Below are 12,683 nucleotides of genomic sequence, written 5' to 3' on the forward strand. Positions count from 1 at the left end.
TTGCCCTGGTGCGTTGTGGTGCTATGTGCCTGCGTGGCTCAAGGAGCATGTTTGCTCCTGCCATGCCTGAGTCCCCTGCTGTGCTAGTGGCGGCGGAGGCACGCATCCAGTGAACCTGCACAGTGCAGTGATCCTACTGAGTGACAGACTCTGTAAAAACTGTATCTGATGATTCGTTTTATGTGTTGATTCTTCACAAAATGTGTTATTTTGCCCGTACAAGAGGCTCAGTGAAAACAAAATATATATATATTAGGCCCGGGTCAAATACTGATATGCCGCCCAAAGTCCACTTCTACAGTCCTGTATACCGGTGTCAAACGAATCCGTTCGTTTGACACCGGTATACAGGACTGTAGAAGTGGACTTTGGGCGGCATATCAGTATTTGACCCGGGCCAACTCACTGTCTTCATGTAAACGCTCAACTCTTTTGTCTATCGTACACACTTTAAACCCGGGCTGAACTCGACCCGGGTTGAAATTTCTCATGTAAACACAGCCTTTCTTTTTCTTTTTACCAGGCGTGGGCCATCCCCTGAATTCATCGGCGCCAAACAAAAAAAACAAAAAACAAAACACACAGCCCAACTGTGAAAGAAGAACTGTGCAGGAGTACATGCGCACTCATGTTATACCAAGAGTACTCGTACACAAAAACGGTTTTCATGTACTCTTGAGTCTTGGTTGTACTGATCATGATTGTCCACACACGGCACACAGTACTCTGAACCAGGGAGTAGTATACTCGTAATTCTATTTATATTTATATATTTATTACATCTCAAGACTCGGTGGAAACACCGGCCAATGTTAAGAGAGTGCTAGTGGGTGATTGCCAACCACGGCGATAAATAAAAATTAGGGGAGGGAAAAAGAAAGAGTAGCAAAATGAACAGCAACAACAACTCCGTACAGAAAGATACATGTAATGTCAAATAAAAACAGTGAAAAATACAGAGACGCAAAGATTTTTTTTTTTTTTTTTTTACCAGTAGTTACATACATGGACCATACGAGTAAAAGCAGTGATGACGAGGCATAAACAAGTGTCTAGTGCTGTATGGCAGCTTCCGAGACAGCGAGTCGAGCGGATGACTCAGCCACCTCCGGGTGCGAATACAGCCGTCGTGCACCACGCAGGCAAGCCACGCCTGCACGGAGAAGGGCGAAGCTGAACCTGCAGCGGATCCATGCCATCACTGCAGAGTATGGCTCACCAGATTTGTCGGAGACCATTGCAGCTATTCTCTTGAGGAGAGCGGCAGCAGCTCGACCAGTACCACCAGTTGCAGCGAAAACCACAGGGATGAAGGTTCCACGCTCGACCTCCTTGACGCGCTGTTCGTATCGCCTCCGTTTTTCACGTTCATGACGCTGGTAGCAAGCGGTGATGGAAGAGGATCGATTTGAGGGAGCAAAGGGGTTGAAAACCCGAATATCGAGAAAGACTCTCTCAAACCGACCTCCCCAAACACCACTCGCCGCAACATCAAGTCGAGCCTGGTCTTCTGTGGAGGCAGTCTTGTAGCGGAGCTGCTCACCAGAGAGCGGTTGTAAGTGTGGCTCGATAGCGACACTATTGGCGACACGTTTCAATAGCGAGGCAGTGATGTCCCGCACCTCATTGTGTCGAAGTGACGGGAAACCTCCGGTGCTGCATGTCAGGGCATGGGCTACTGTGAAGCTGGCTCCACAGACACAGGTTGACGGTAAGCGAGAAGGCCGCCAGCCATAGCGCAGTCCCAAACCATCGCGGAACTCGCTTTTGGATAGCGCAAAGATTGTACTACTCCCTGCTCTCAACGTGCATGCGCAGCCGTACACACTCCAAATTTGGCTCATGTCCATTTCAAAATATGTTATTTTTGAAATATTTCAAAGTTGGCAAGAGCTTTTCGAGAATTTCTTTCTGAATATTGCTCAGGTCCTTCCCCCAATTATTTCGAAATTGTTATGCACAAAGTGATCACAGATTTTATGTGGTACCTAGTACCTGGTATCAAGAGTACATAACCCCCCAGAGTGTGCAACGCCTGATCCAGCTCTGTGTAGGGTCTTGGTCGAGCGGAATCGGATCTTCTGATGTCATGCGTACACTTCACACCAGCGCAAGGCCGGTCTCGAGGCAGGGCACCATTGTTTTTGATCCAAGAGTACCCGCGACTCCCCGGGTTCCCCTCAGATGTGTACGGTATTATGACGCAAAGATCCGATTCCGCTCGACCAAGACCCTACACAGAGCTGGATCAGGCGTTGCACACTCTGGGGGGTTATGTACTCTTGCTGGTATACGTAGATGATGGCCAAACGGTTTTTTGAAATCACACGTCAATATTTTTGAAACACACTGTTTGTACGAGGTGATTTGGCTACCAAGAAACCAAGAGTGCATACCGGTATGTACTCTTGGTACAAACAAGAGTACATATGTACAAACAAGAGTACAGCCAAGAGTACATGAAAACCGTTTTTTTTCATGTACTCTTGGTAAACACAGTTCTTCTTTCACAGTCATTACCATTGCCAAGAGCAGAAGCACTTTTGGCCCCGCTTTCCCAGAAGTAGTCACCGTTATTTCTCTGTGCGAGCAATCGGCATTTCACAACAGAAAGAGGGCTACCGAGAGAGGGAACTCAAATTTGTATGTTGCATAATTATACTTTACTTGGATCTCGAAAGCTGTTTGCAACGAAGACATCATGAACGCTTCGCAATTGTGTGTAAGTACTCAATAATTTTATACTAGCAGCTGTTAGGTTTCTTTGTTGTCACTTGTACATGTACTGTGTTATCAAGAACATAATTATAAGTGCCCAAGAGTGTCTAATCTCTAAATCTGCATGCGTGGTCTAATTCTCACATTGCACTTTCGCCGCTGGTTATAACAAGCAGCAGAGTACATGCTCCAGCTTGGTAACCAGGGGTGTCAGTGATAGCTCTACCCGTGCAGCTATCAGAGACTGTGTTAACATTGGAGACTGTGCTCGTATTTGTTTGCTCCACTATCAAATCGACTTCAGTATATAATTATAGGCATAAGTGAACCATATCAAGACTGATTTTCTCAGCGCTAAACTCAGGAATATTGTCACAATTGATGTTTCACAATAACATGGACATCGGGAAAGAAATAGTAGCTAAGATGAGAAAAAATAGTATGATAGATCAATAATTATGATCAAATATGAACAGTATGGGAAATAATAAGATGTCATGACTGTCAGCACCTCAATTATAAATACCATGCAGCAGTGTATTTTATGTGTGTTGTGGATGTACCGTGCCGTAATTTGTAGAGGGGTCGTCCATAATTATCGAATGTTCTTCACAAAAATAATGTCGTTATGGGGTGGGAGGGGGTCGACCAATTTCGTTTCAGATAACATTGATACATACACATGGCCGTTGGAACAGTGACACACATGCAACTTTGGTTGTATATGCGTGTACTGCATGTCAACGTTTTTTACGTTCTGAGGGGGAGGGAGGGAGGGGCTGGGTCTAATCTAACATAATTCGTTTGGCGAAAAACGTTCGGTATTTACGGACGGCCCCTAATGAGTTGAGAACAGAGGGGGGGGGGGGGAGGGGCTTGAATACGATGATATGTAAATCTAGTCTTTGGTTTGCTACTTCTTTTTCCTCTTTATCTCTTTATGATCGGTTTTTCGGGCTTCTTTGTGGCACTGTACACATAGTACATTGTACTGTTGAGCTACCAAAGTAAAATTTATTCAATATACAATACAATACAAAAATACCGGTATTGCGATAATTCGTAAACTGTGCAGTTTCTAGCAGAAGCTTTCTGTTGTGCTCTGCTTGTGCATCTGCTATTGCATCTCGCCATTTGCTTTGGATGTTCGCAGATCTTATCGCTGGTCGTGCTTTCTATGTTGCTGGCATGGAGTGCACCTTGCAATGCCAGCACCGTCTGTGGTCCATGTACATGCGTGGACGGCTTTCTACTGTCGTGCAGAAACATTACATACATGTGAGTTTTCTACTTTGTCTGCAGTTTGAAATCTTCAACTTTTACTTAGATCAATCTCAACTCAGCACTTCCTTTTTCTTTTGCGGTAATCATAGCTCACAAGCAGTGAATACATTTTGCATATGGGAGCAAAGTGATGCTGAGGCTTGTTGCCCTCAGCCGACGTGACGGGGACATGATATGGAATTTTAGGAGGAGAGACAGTACACCACCTGCTACTGCCTACTGAGTCAAATGACTGTCAATCTCAGTTCGCAAAAACAATTTTTTTGTCAAAATTAAAAATCTGACCTGTAAGACTAGCCACTACACAAGACTAGAGCTATTGGTCCACGAAGTTTGCAATGTACCACTACCATAACCGTACCAGTAAGAGTAGGTTAAAGCTAGCACACACACACACACACACACACACACACACACACACACACACATGCAGCTTTCTCACTTGCACATCTTCACTCCGCACTTGCTCATACTATTGCTTGACTTGTAATCACGCCTTGTGCACTGTTTCCTAATAAGGATATTAGTGTTTCTCGTATTAGCTTTAGACCCAATTTTATTTACATAAATGGTACCATAGTGCAGGTAGACTCCCTCTAATTCGAATACGGTATAATTCAAACATTCCATGTAATTCGAACTTTTTCGTCGTACCTAACTTCTGCTAGTCACTTCAAGTCAAAATCGAATGCATAATTCGAAGTTCGAAAAGTGTGCCGGTTGGATAATTCGAACCCAGTCTTCGTACAGAAGAGCTGTTTACAGTACATTCGCTATGTCCTTTGAACGCTTATTTCGAAGTGAGATTGAGTTGCTATCCTTGTAATTCGAAGTTCATCCTTTTCTCATTCTCTTGCCAAGGGTAGCTCAAAAATCGATCGATGGTCTGCTGCAGGATCGACTATAGCGTTCAAGAAACCCACCTTCTCTCGAAATTTGATTCAAACTCGTGCGAGGCAAATTGCAAAGGTTTAATTGAAGACGACTTCTTCCAGGTGGCTGACTCTCTTCGCGGATCTCGATGGCCTCTCTTGCCGCGCCAGCTCGTGCGCGGAGATGTTGGCGCACAACAACACTATTGTCGTGAATATTGTCTATCCCTATGCTTCACTTCCGTTCTTCAGAACGACGTGCTGCTGTTCTACGGCCTTTTATGACGCGGATTAGGCAGCGCAGTTCTTTTCCGTTGAAATTGTTTCAGGAAAGCTGCAGTGACTGACAACTTCTTCACTAGAAGGTGAAGATAATGTCAAAATGATTTTGTGTCGATGCAGTGTTTTGATGATCCGTTGTACATGACCGGTACGACCACCTATGTTTCATTGATGCAAACAAATTGGGGAAAAATATTCAGCATGCGGTTTCAAGCATTTTGACATACATATCAGTGAATGGGGCTGCATTTGGATAATTAGAAGTTCTGGATAATTCGAAGTTAGGGCCTTGCAATTTGAGGTTCGAATTAAAGGGAGTCTACCTGTATTTCTTTTGTTAGTCCAGTTCTCATTGTGATGAAGATTTCTGGAAAAAATGAGGTTAAAATGTATACATAGTGTTCCTCAAGGTATGTATGCATTCACTATAATTATGGATTATACCAAGAGTCCATAAACAAGAGTATGCAACGGTGATCTATTTTCTATGGGCCAGATGCGCGGCGCACTGCCTTCATTAAATCATTCAGCTGCAGTCCGCGCACTGCGGAAAATCAAACACCGCACTTTCCCTCTCGTTTGAAATGAACTTTCGTACGGAACTGGAGTTCACGCGCCATAATTCAGCGATCGCGTAGGTACTGGAACGAATCGAGCAAAAACGGATGGGCTCGTACGAGAAATTGTGAGTTTGAATGCATGCTTTCAGAGCGTGATGAAGGCAAGTTACGTAATGAAGGCAGCGCGCCCCGCACTGGGCCATAACCACAGTTGCATACTTTTGTTTATGCACTCGTGACTATAGTCTAAGGGAAATTGTACATGTACTCTAACCCAGTCATTCTAGAGTACGGTGGCTGCATGCGTTCGATTTACACTTGAGTCGATTCATGGATCCATTCGCATGCATTCTCACTATTTTTTTAGAGCTGTTTCTGACTAAGCCGTGGCTGCTGAAGACGATAAAAGTATCGGCAAGTCTGTATAGTTGTCCGTTTGTTAGATGTAGCGATCTTCCGCTGCATAGGGAAATTGTACATACATATACTCTAACCCAGTCATTCTAGAGTACGGTGGCTGCATGCGTTCGATTTACACTTGAGTCGATTCATGAATCCATTCGCATGCATTCTCACTATTTTTTTAGAGCTGTTTCTGACTAAGCTGTGGCTGCTGAAGACGATAAAAGTATCGGCAAGTCTGTACAGTTGTCCGTTTGTTAGATATAGCGATCTTCCGCTGCATACGGAAATTGTACATGTACTCGAACCCAGTCATTCTAGAGTATAGTGGTTTTCTGTATACAGAGTCCGTTTTAGACTCCAGTTGGTGGCAGTCAGGGAGGGTACGACTCCCATGGTGGCAATAAAACATCATTCAGCTGAATATATTTAAAAAAAAGGAAAATGTAAAATTTAGGTGGACTTGCAAGGTCAGTGCGAGCAGCTGTACAAATACAATCAAATTGATTTTCATGCGAGTCTGTGGCATGGCTGTCAAAAACTTCGAGTTGTGTAATGTGGCGCTCAGTCCCTGATACAAATTTCGTGTTGGTGCTACAAAAATGAAAAGTACATTGGCTGTGTCATGTACTCAAGCGCAGCAGCAACTAGAATACAGTAGCAATGACTCTGAGCCGACATAATTAAATACAAGTGAAACGGCGTCTGCTGCATAAAAGCTGCTGCGCATTTCTGTTTAGATGAGATTTTGATAATAACGAGCTATTCAAACTCCAGGTTTGCACCGGAGAGAAACTCATTTATTCCCGTAGCTATGCAGAAGACATTACTTCAGTAACGTCTGGCGCTGGCCAGGGTCCACACAGCTGTAATTTGGTGTTTGTTTGTTTGTTTGTGTGTTTGTGTCACGCTTGGAGCTATCCCGTATCTGTGCCGTACCTGTCCCGTATCTGTGACTACAAAGGCTCCACAGGATTGTACATAACAGCTGTCCACAATATTTGCTGGCTTCCGTATCTGTCCTGTACCGCACCAATATTCGTCGTATTATGCATACGACTCCCTGATGTAGACGGAGATTTGGAAAGAAATAGGGAGACGAGGAGGAAATGAAATTAGAATAGACGCTGAATAGGTGACATGATGCGTCAGCAAAAACATACTTCCTCCGCGTCATCGAAATTGTCGCAGTTTGACCAGTGACTTGTCACTTGTTACTGACAACTCCATAAGCTAAACCATTCAAAAATTATTACACAGTATGATAGTCTGAAAACTAGAGTAACGTTCCGGGACAGTTGGACTGAAAGTTTTCATGCACATATGAAGTCCTCGTCGTCGCTGATGTCAATGGACGCAAAAGTATCGTTCCGAAATATTTCAAGGAAGGTTGAAAGTCGGTCGCGCCTCATCTCAAACGCTTTGACTTTCTCCACAGGGCAAGAGCTGCTATGCTTGTCGTCTGCTAGCTCTGGATGATTTCTACTTCACCACCAATGAAGCCTAGTAAGAATACACGATCGTTGCGAGGTCGGTTGATTACCGTCGGAATCACCTCGATCTTGAAATGATCATTTTTTTTAGCCGTGGCATGACCATTTATTTTACCTGTGTGGTCACAGCTCATGCAGGTAAGTGTTCTATCACGTCCAGCGCGCCCTCTTTTTCAGCATCACTGGTACGGCACCTGCGCGTGCATCACTAGCACTACGTGTAGAGTCTACACGGCTCTTGCAGGTACATGTACAATCATGTACTGAGTGTCTCAGCCAGAGCGACAAATATTATCGCTGTTGCATGCATTTAGTTTGCTGACCCCTCGATATCTCACCAAGCGCTGCCACCTGTTCCACGAAGTCATTCTCACCCCAGCTAAGGTAAAACAGTGATGAGGCTTGAGTGAATGGCCATAAGCACGAGAAATGAGCAGGCTGCAACGCCTGATTGGTCTCAGCGAGTTGAAATTACCATCGCAGCGACATCAGCGAAGAAATTGCGTCTAGTTCAAAAATGTCAGCTTCCAATAACAGAAGATAGAACTTTGCCGTCACTCTATACTGATGACTATCGCCTATGTCCGATTCCTTGCCTCTGGTACAAGTGCTGGTGAGTAAATACCCCGTTTTCTATCAAAAGTCAAACTGCGACAATTTCGATGACGCGGAGGAAGTACTTTGGAAGAGAGATCCGTTCGTCTCCAAAATAAGCGTAAACGGGTGATTCAGCGCCGGTCACCGGAAACGTTGGAAGAGAGATCCCGTCGACTCCAAAACGCCCATGATCGGCAGAGTCAGCGCCGTTCACAGGAAACATCAGGACAGACATCCCGTCCACTCCAGATCGCCCGTAAGGCCACCCTTTCTTTTTTCGTTGTTTAACGTCCGCGCCCGCGTACCTTTTTGCCTCCGACCGGAAAAAAATACAAGAAAGTAGTAGTACCAATAATATGCGAAGTTGTAAATACATGATTGTGTAGTTTCACAGTGTGCCGATCATGACCCTAAACTTATAATCTTGCCTCCCGGGCACATGCCTTTGTCTTGTGTTCTTTTTCTTTTTTTGTTTGCTTTTAAATATCGTACGGTGTGTGTCCTAGTAAAAATACAGATGTAATGAATTCATGACATGCTAACTCCATGCTATGTACCTGTTTTGTTGGATTCATCAGGCATGTGCTCCAATGTACCATCAAAGAGTGTTGTTCTATGCCTGCAAGTGCCGTTAGACCCAGAAATATTGTATATATCACATGCTTTACTGGTCAAAATGGTTGATTGGGGTTTCCAGTTTTTGGAATGGGCTTTTGTTTTTTTTTCCGCCCTCCCGCGTACGTTTTCGCGAAAAAAAGGACGTTACACAATGAATTAACAAAGGGTGGCCTAATCGGCAGAGTCAGCGCCGGTCACAGGAAACGTCAGGACAGACATCCCGTCGACTCAAGAAGGCCCTTGATAGGCAGAGTCAGCGCCGGTCACAGGAAACGCCAGGACAGACATCCCGTCGAGTCCAGATCGCCCGTGATCGGCAGAGTCAGCGCCAGTCACAGGAAACGTCAGGACAGACATCCCGTCGACTCCAGAACGCCCGTGATCGGCAGAGTCAGCGCCGGTCACAGGAAACGTCAGGACAGACATCCCGTCGAGTCCAGAACGCCCGTGATCGGCAGAGTCAGCGCCGGTCCCAGGAAACGTCGAACGACACAAATGCAAGAAATGAGCATAGGAGGCTTAATCGTGCTGATTCGCGTCATGCTACTGCAGCTGCGCACATGGAAACTGTGCGGTCTATGGTAGAGGAAAACAATCAGGCAATGGTGTCCTCTTTGATGCGTGAAGAGCGCCAGCAGTATAGCCACCTATATAGCCACCTATACAATGATGTGGTCAATCAACGGAAAAAAAATACATTTCCATCAGTTCAAATAACATGTACGATGAGCTAGGCAAAAACAAGCATAAAAGCATAGCGTAGGGCCCTGAGCTTCCACGCTCTCTCGCTTGCCGCTTCTTCTTTCACTTCTAATATAAGAGAATAATAATAAAAGGTAACTCGTGTTAATTGCACCGCGCCTACCACTCGGCTACCTGTTACATTACATTGGTGGCAGCTCCCGGCGACGAATCAAGATGAGAATCATGTATCGTGCCTTCCTGGGCTTCGCCCTGCTTATTAGCTTGCAGCACAGTCAGGGTGCTAGCGTGGATCACCCTTCCCTCCGCATGGCATCCACTGGAGACTCCAATGGTGTTTCCAAGCGACCCGCTACCTACATGTATACTACCGGTGGTGATGGCGAAGCTGATGAGGATGACAACAGGCAGGCTACTGCCCAAGACAAGGAGGGTATTCCCCCGAACCAGCAGCGTTTGATTTTCGCCGGCACGCAGTCGGAAGCAGGAGCCCACTCTTCATTTGGTACTTCGCCTCCGTTGTGGGATGCAGATTTTCGTCAACACCCTTCCTGGCTAGACCATCACTCTTTACGTCGACTCGGCTACCTGTTACACAACATGCACGATGAGCTAGGCAACAAAGCATAGCGCAGGGCCCTGAGCTTCCAAGCTCTCTCGTTTGAGAAATATAACCAGGCGCATGTCGCAGATGGTTTTGTTGATCCTGTGTTTAGAATTGTAGTCATGAGTTGTCGTGACAAGGTCATTCCGCATCATATTGCACTGGTATCGTAATCCTGTTGATGTCGATAAATTAAAAAAAAAGTAAAATATTGTGTCCGTTTAAAAGGGGAACTCACGACGGCCGCTTAAACCCGGTAAACCCTAGCGGCATTGATGTCGATACAACGTTTGGAAGTAGTTCAGTGCCTTCAAAGTGATATTCCACGATTGTGTAAAGCTGCAGAGCAAAGGAAGACCAATAGATATGTATTAAAATGGAAACGTATACATTTCGAACTTAGAAGTTGCGACTTCGGCGGTAATAGTCATGAAGTTGATTGTTCCAACTAGGAACACACGCTTCTTGCCGAACTTGACACTTGACTGACTCACGACTGCCATCCGGAGCACACGAGGAGCACGTCGCACCTTCCACTCGGCAAACCTGCAAGAAAGCACCACTCCCTGTATTGAGCAGGGAGTGGTGCTTTCTTGCAGGTTTGCCGAGTGGAAGGTGCGACGTGCTCCTCGTGTGCTCCGGATGGCAGTCGTGAGTCAGTCAAGTGTCAAGTTCGGCAAGAAGCGTGTGTTCCTAGTTGGAACAATCAACTTCATGACTATTACCGCCGAAGTCGCAACTTCTAAGTTCGTATTGTTGTCCCTCACGCGGACGTGCGACTAGTTGTTGGAGGTGACAGCGTTGCGAATAGCTATCTGGCTCTCAACGTCTGCTTATCACAACTCCATGAGCGACTCTGACTCACGCTGCTACCTGGAGCTTCACGAGGTGTTTGTCGCGCTGGAAACAAAGCGTCTCTGTAAGTTTGTATCCCTGGTGATGGTTTGGCCTGGAGAGCAGTATATAAGTGGTGCTTTTCAGGCACAATCTTCCTCAGCCTACTCAAGCTCAACTGATGAGGGGTGAATTCCCCGAAACACCGTGTATTGAGCAGGGAGTGGTGCTTTCTTGCAGGTTTGCCGAGTGGAAGGTGCGACGTGCTCCTCGTGTGCTCCGGATGGCAGTCGTGAGTCAGTCAAGTGTCAAGTTCGGCAAGAAGCGTGTGTTCCTAGTTGGAACAATCAACTTCATAACGTATACATTGTTGATTCAAACACCTCATTCCAACAACTACACTGATAATCCTGAGGATATAATATTTGGGCAAGGCTATGGTTGGAGATACTGAGAGATAAACAAGGCTATCCTTAATAGTAAAATTGTACACATCTTTTGGTAAGTATGAATGCTATCCAGTCGAACCTCTTTAGGATGAACACCAAGGGACCGAAGGTATTTGTTCCTTGATTTTGTCTTAAAGGGGAAGTTAAGGCTTAAGAGAGCATGTCTGAGAAAACCAGAACATATGTGCAAGTCGATCTCTCAGATTTCGCTCAAATTTTGCAGGTAGGTTTGCTTTGGGGTGTAGATCGACATCCCAAAGCCCGCACAAAATCTTTTGAAGGGAACCATGAAATTGGCATACCCCTCAATATTGGCCCAATATTGGCACGATTTATGGGTCTACAAACGAGCCACGGCACAGCGTACAAGAACCAGCTACGAACAAAACTCCATCAAGCCATCATTACCTCACCTTAGAAGAGTTCTTGGGGCAGCACCACTTAGCCACGCCAGCATCCCAGAAGACGAGGGAAATCATCCCTTGACGCCACAAATGATCGTCTTGAAAATAGCCAAATTACAAGCGCTGATAAAACAGCGAGCTACGTCCTCAATTAGCAAACAAGATACACCGGCAGATAGTAGAACACCTCTTCTAGCACTGAGGACATGTCCCCCATCATCCTTTTTGGGGTTTTCTTGAAATAAACAATTTTGAATTTTTCCACTCGACCATTCTGAAATACGTCCAAACTCATACCTGCGCAGGAAAGCTCGCCCCTCCGCGACGTCTAGTCAGCAATTTCTACTCCAACGCCACTCCCAACGCTGCAGAACAAAGTGTATTGTTGACTCTGACAAGGAAAAGCAGCGGTGATCACTTGTCACTCCAAACGACAAGCTTCTCCTTGCGCCACCAACATTTTTCGTTGCAACAGTTGATGCAAAAGTGACTGAATTTTTGGGTGTAGTTTTTGGATTTTCCTGCAAGAGGAATGATGAAATCACGTGCCTCGTGACACAAGAATGCCAGGTCTCGTAGATCACGGTTCAGCAGTTGTTCCGAGTCACCTTGATCAAGCGCTCCTGCACTTACATGGATCACCCGTTGATCTAGATCGGATCAAGTGCATCTTGATGTCCAGCTCAAGAGCACGCATGTCGTGTTGTAGGCCTTCCAGCTGGGATTTTCCCTCAACATGCAGCACAGAGACGGGCGCCGGGCGTGTAGGGTCAAATCACGTTGTTCATGACGTAAGAAATCTGCCATGTGGCCGCGCCACATACTTCATGCAACCAGTGTTGGCCGCGTGCTGGTCAACTCCAA

This window comes from Sycon ciliatum, chromosome 7, assembly GCF_964019385.1.
Source record: "Sycon ciliatum chromosome 7, ocSycCili1.1, whole genome shotgun sequence".
Lineage (NCBI taxonomy): Eukaryota > Metazoa > Porifera > Calcarea > Leucosolenida > Sycettidae > Sycon > Sycon ciliatum.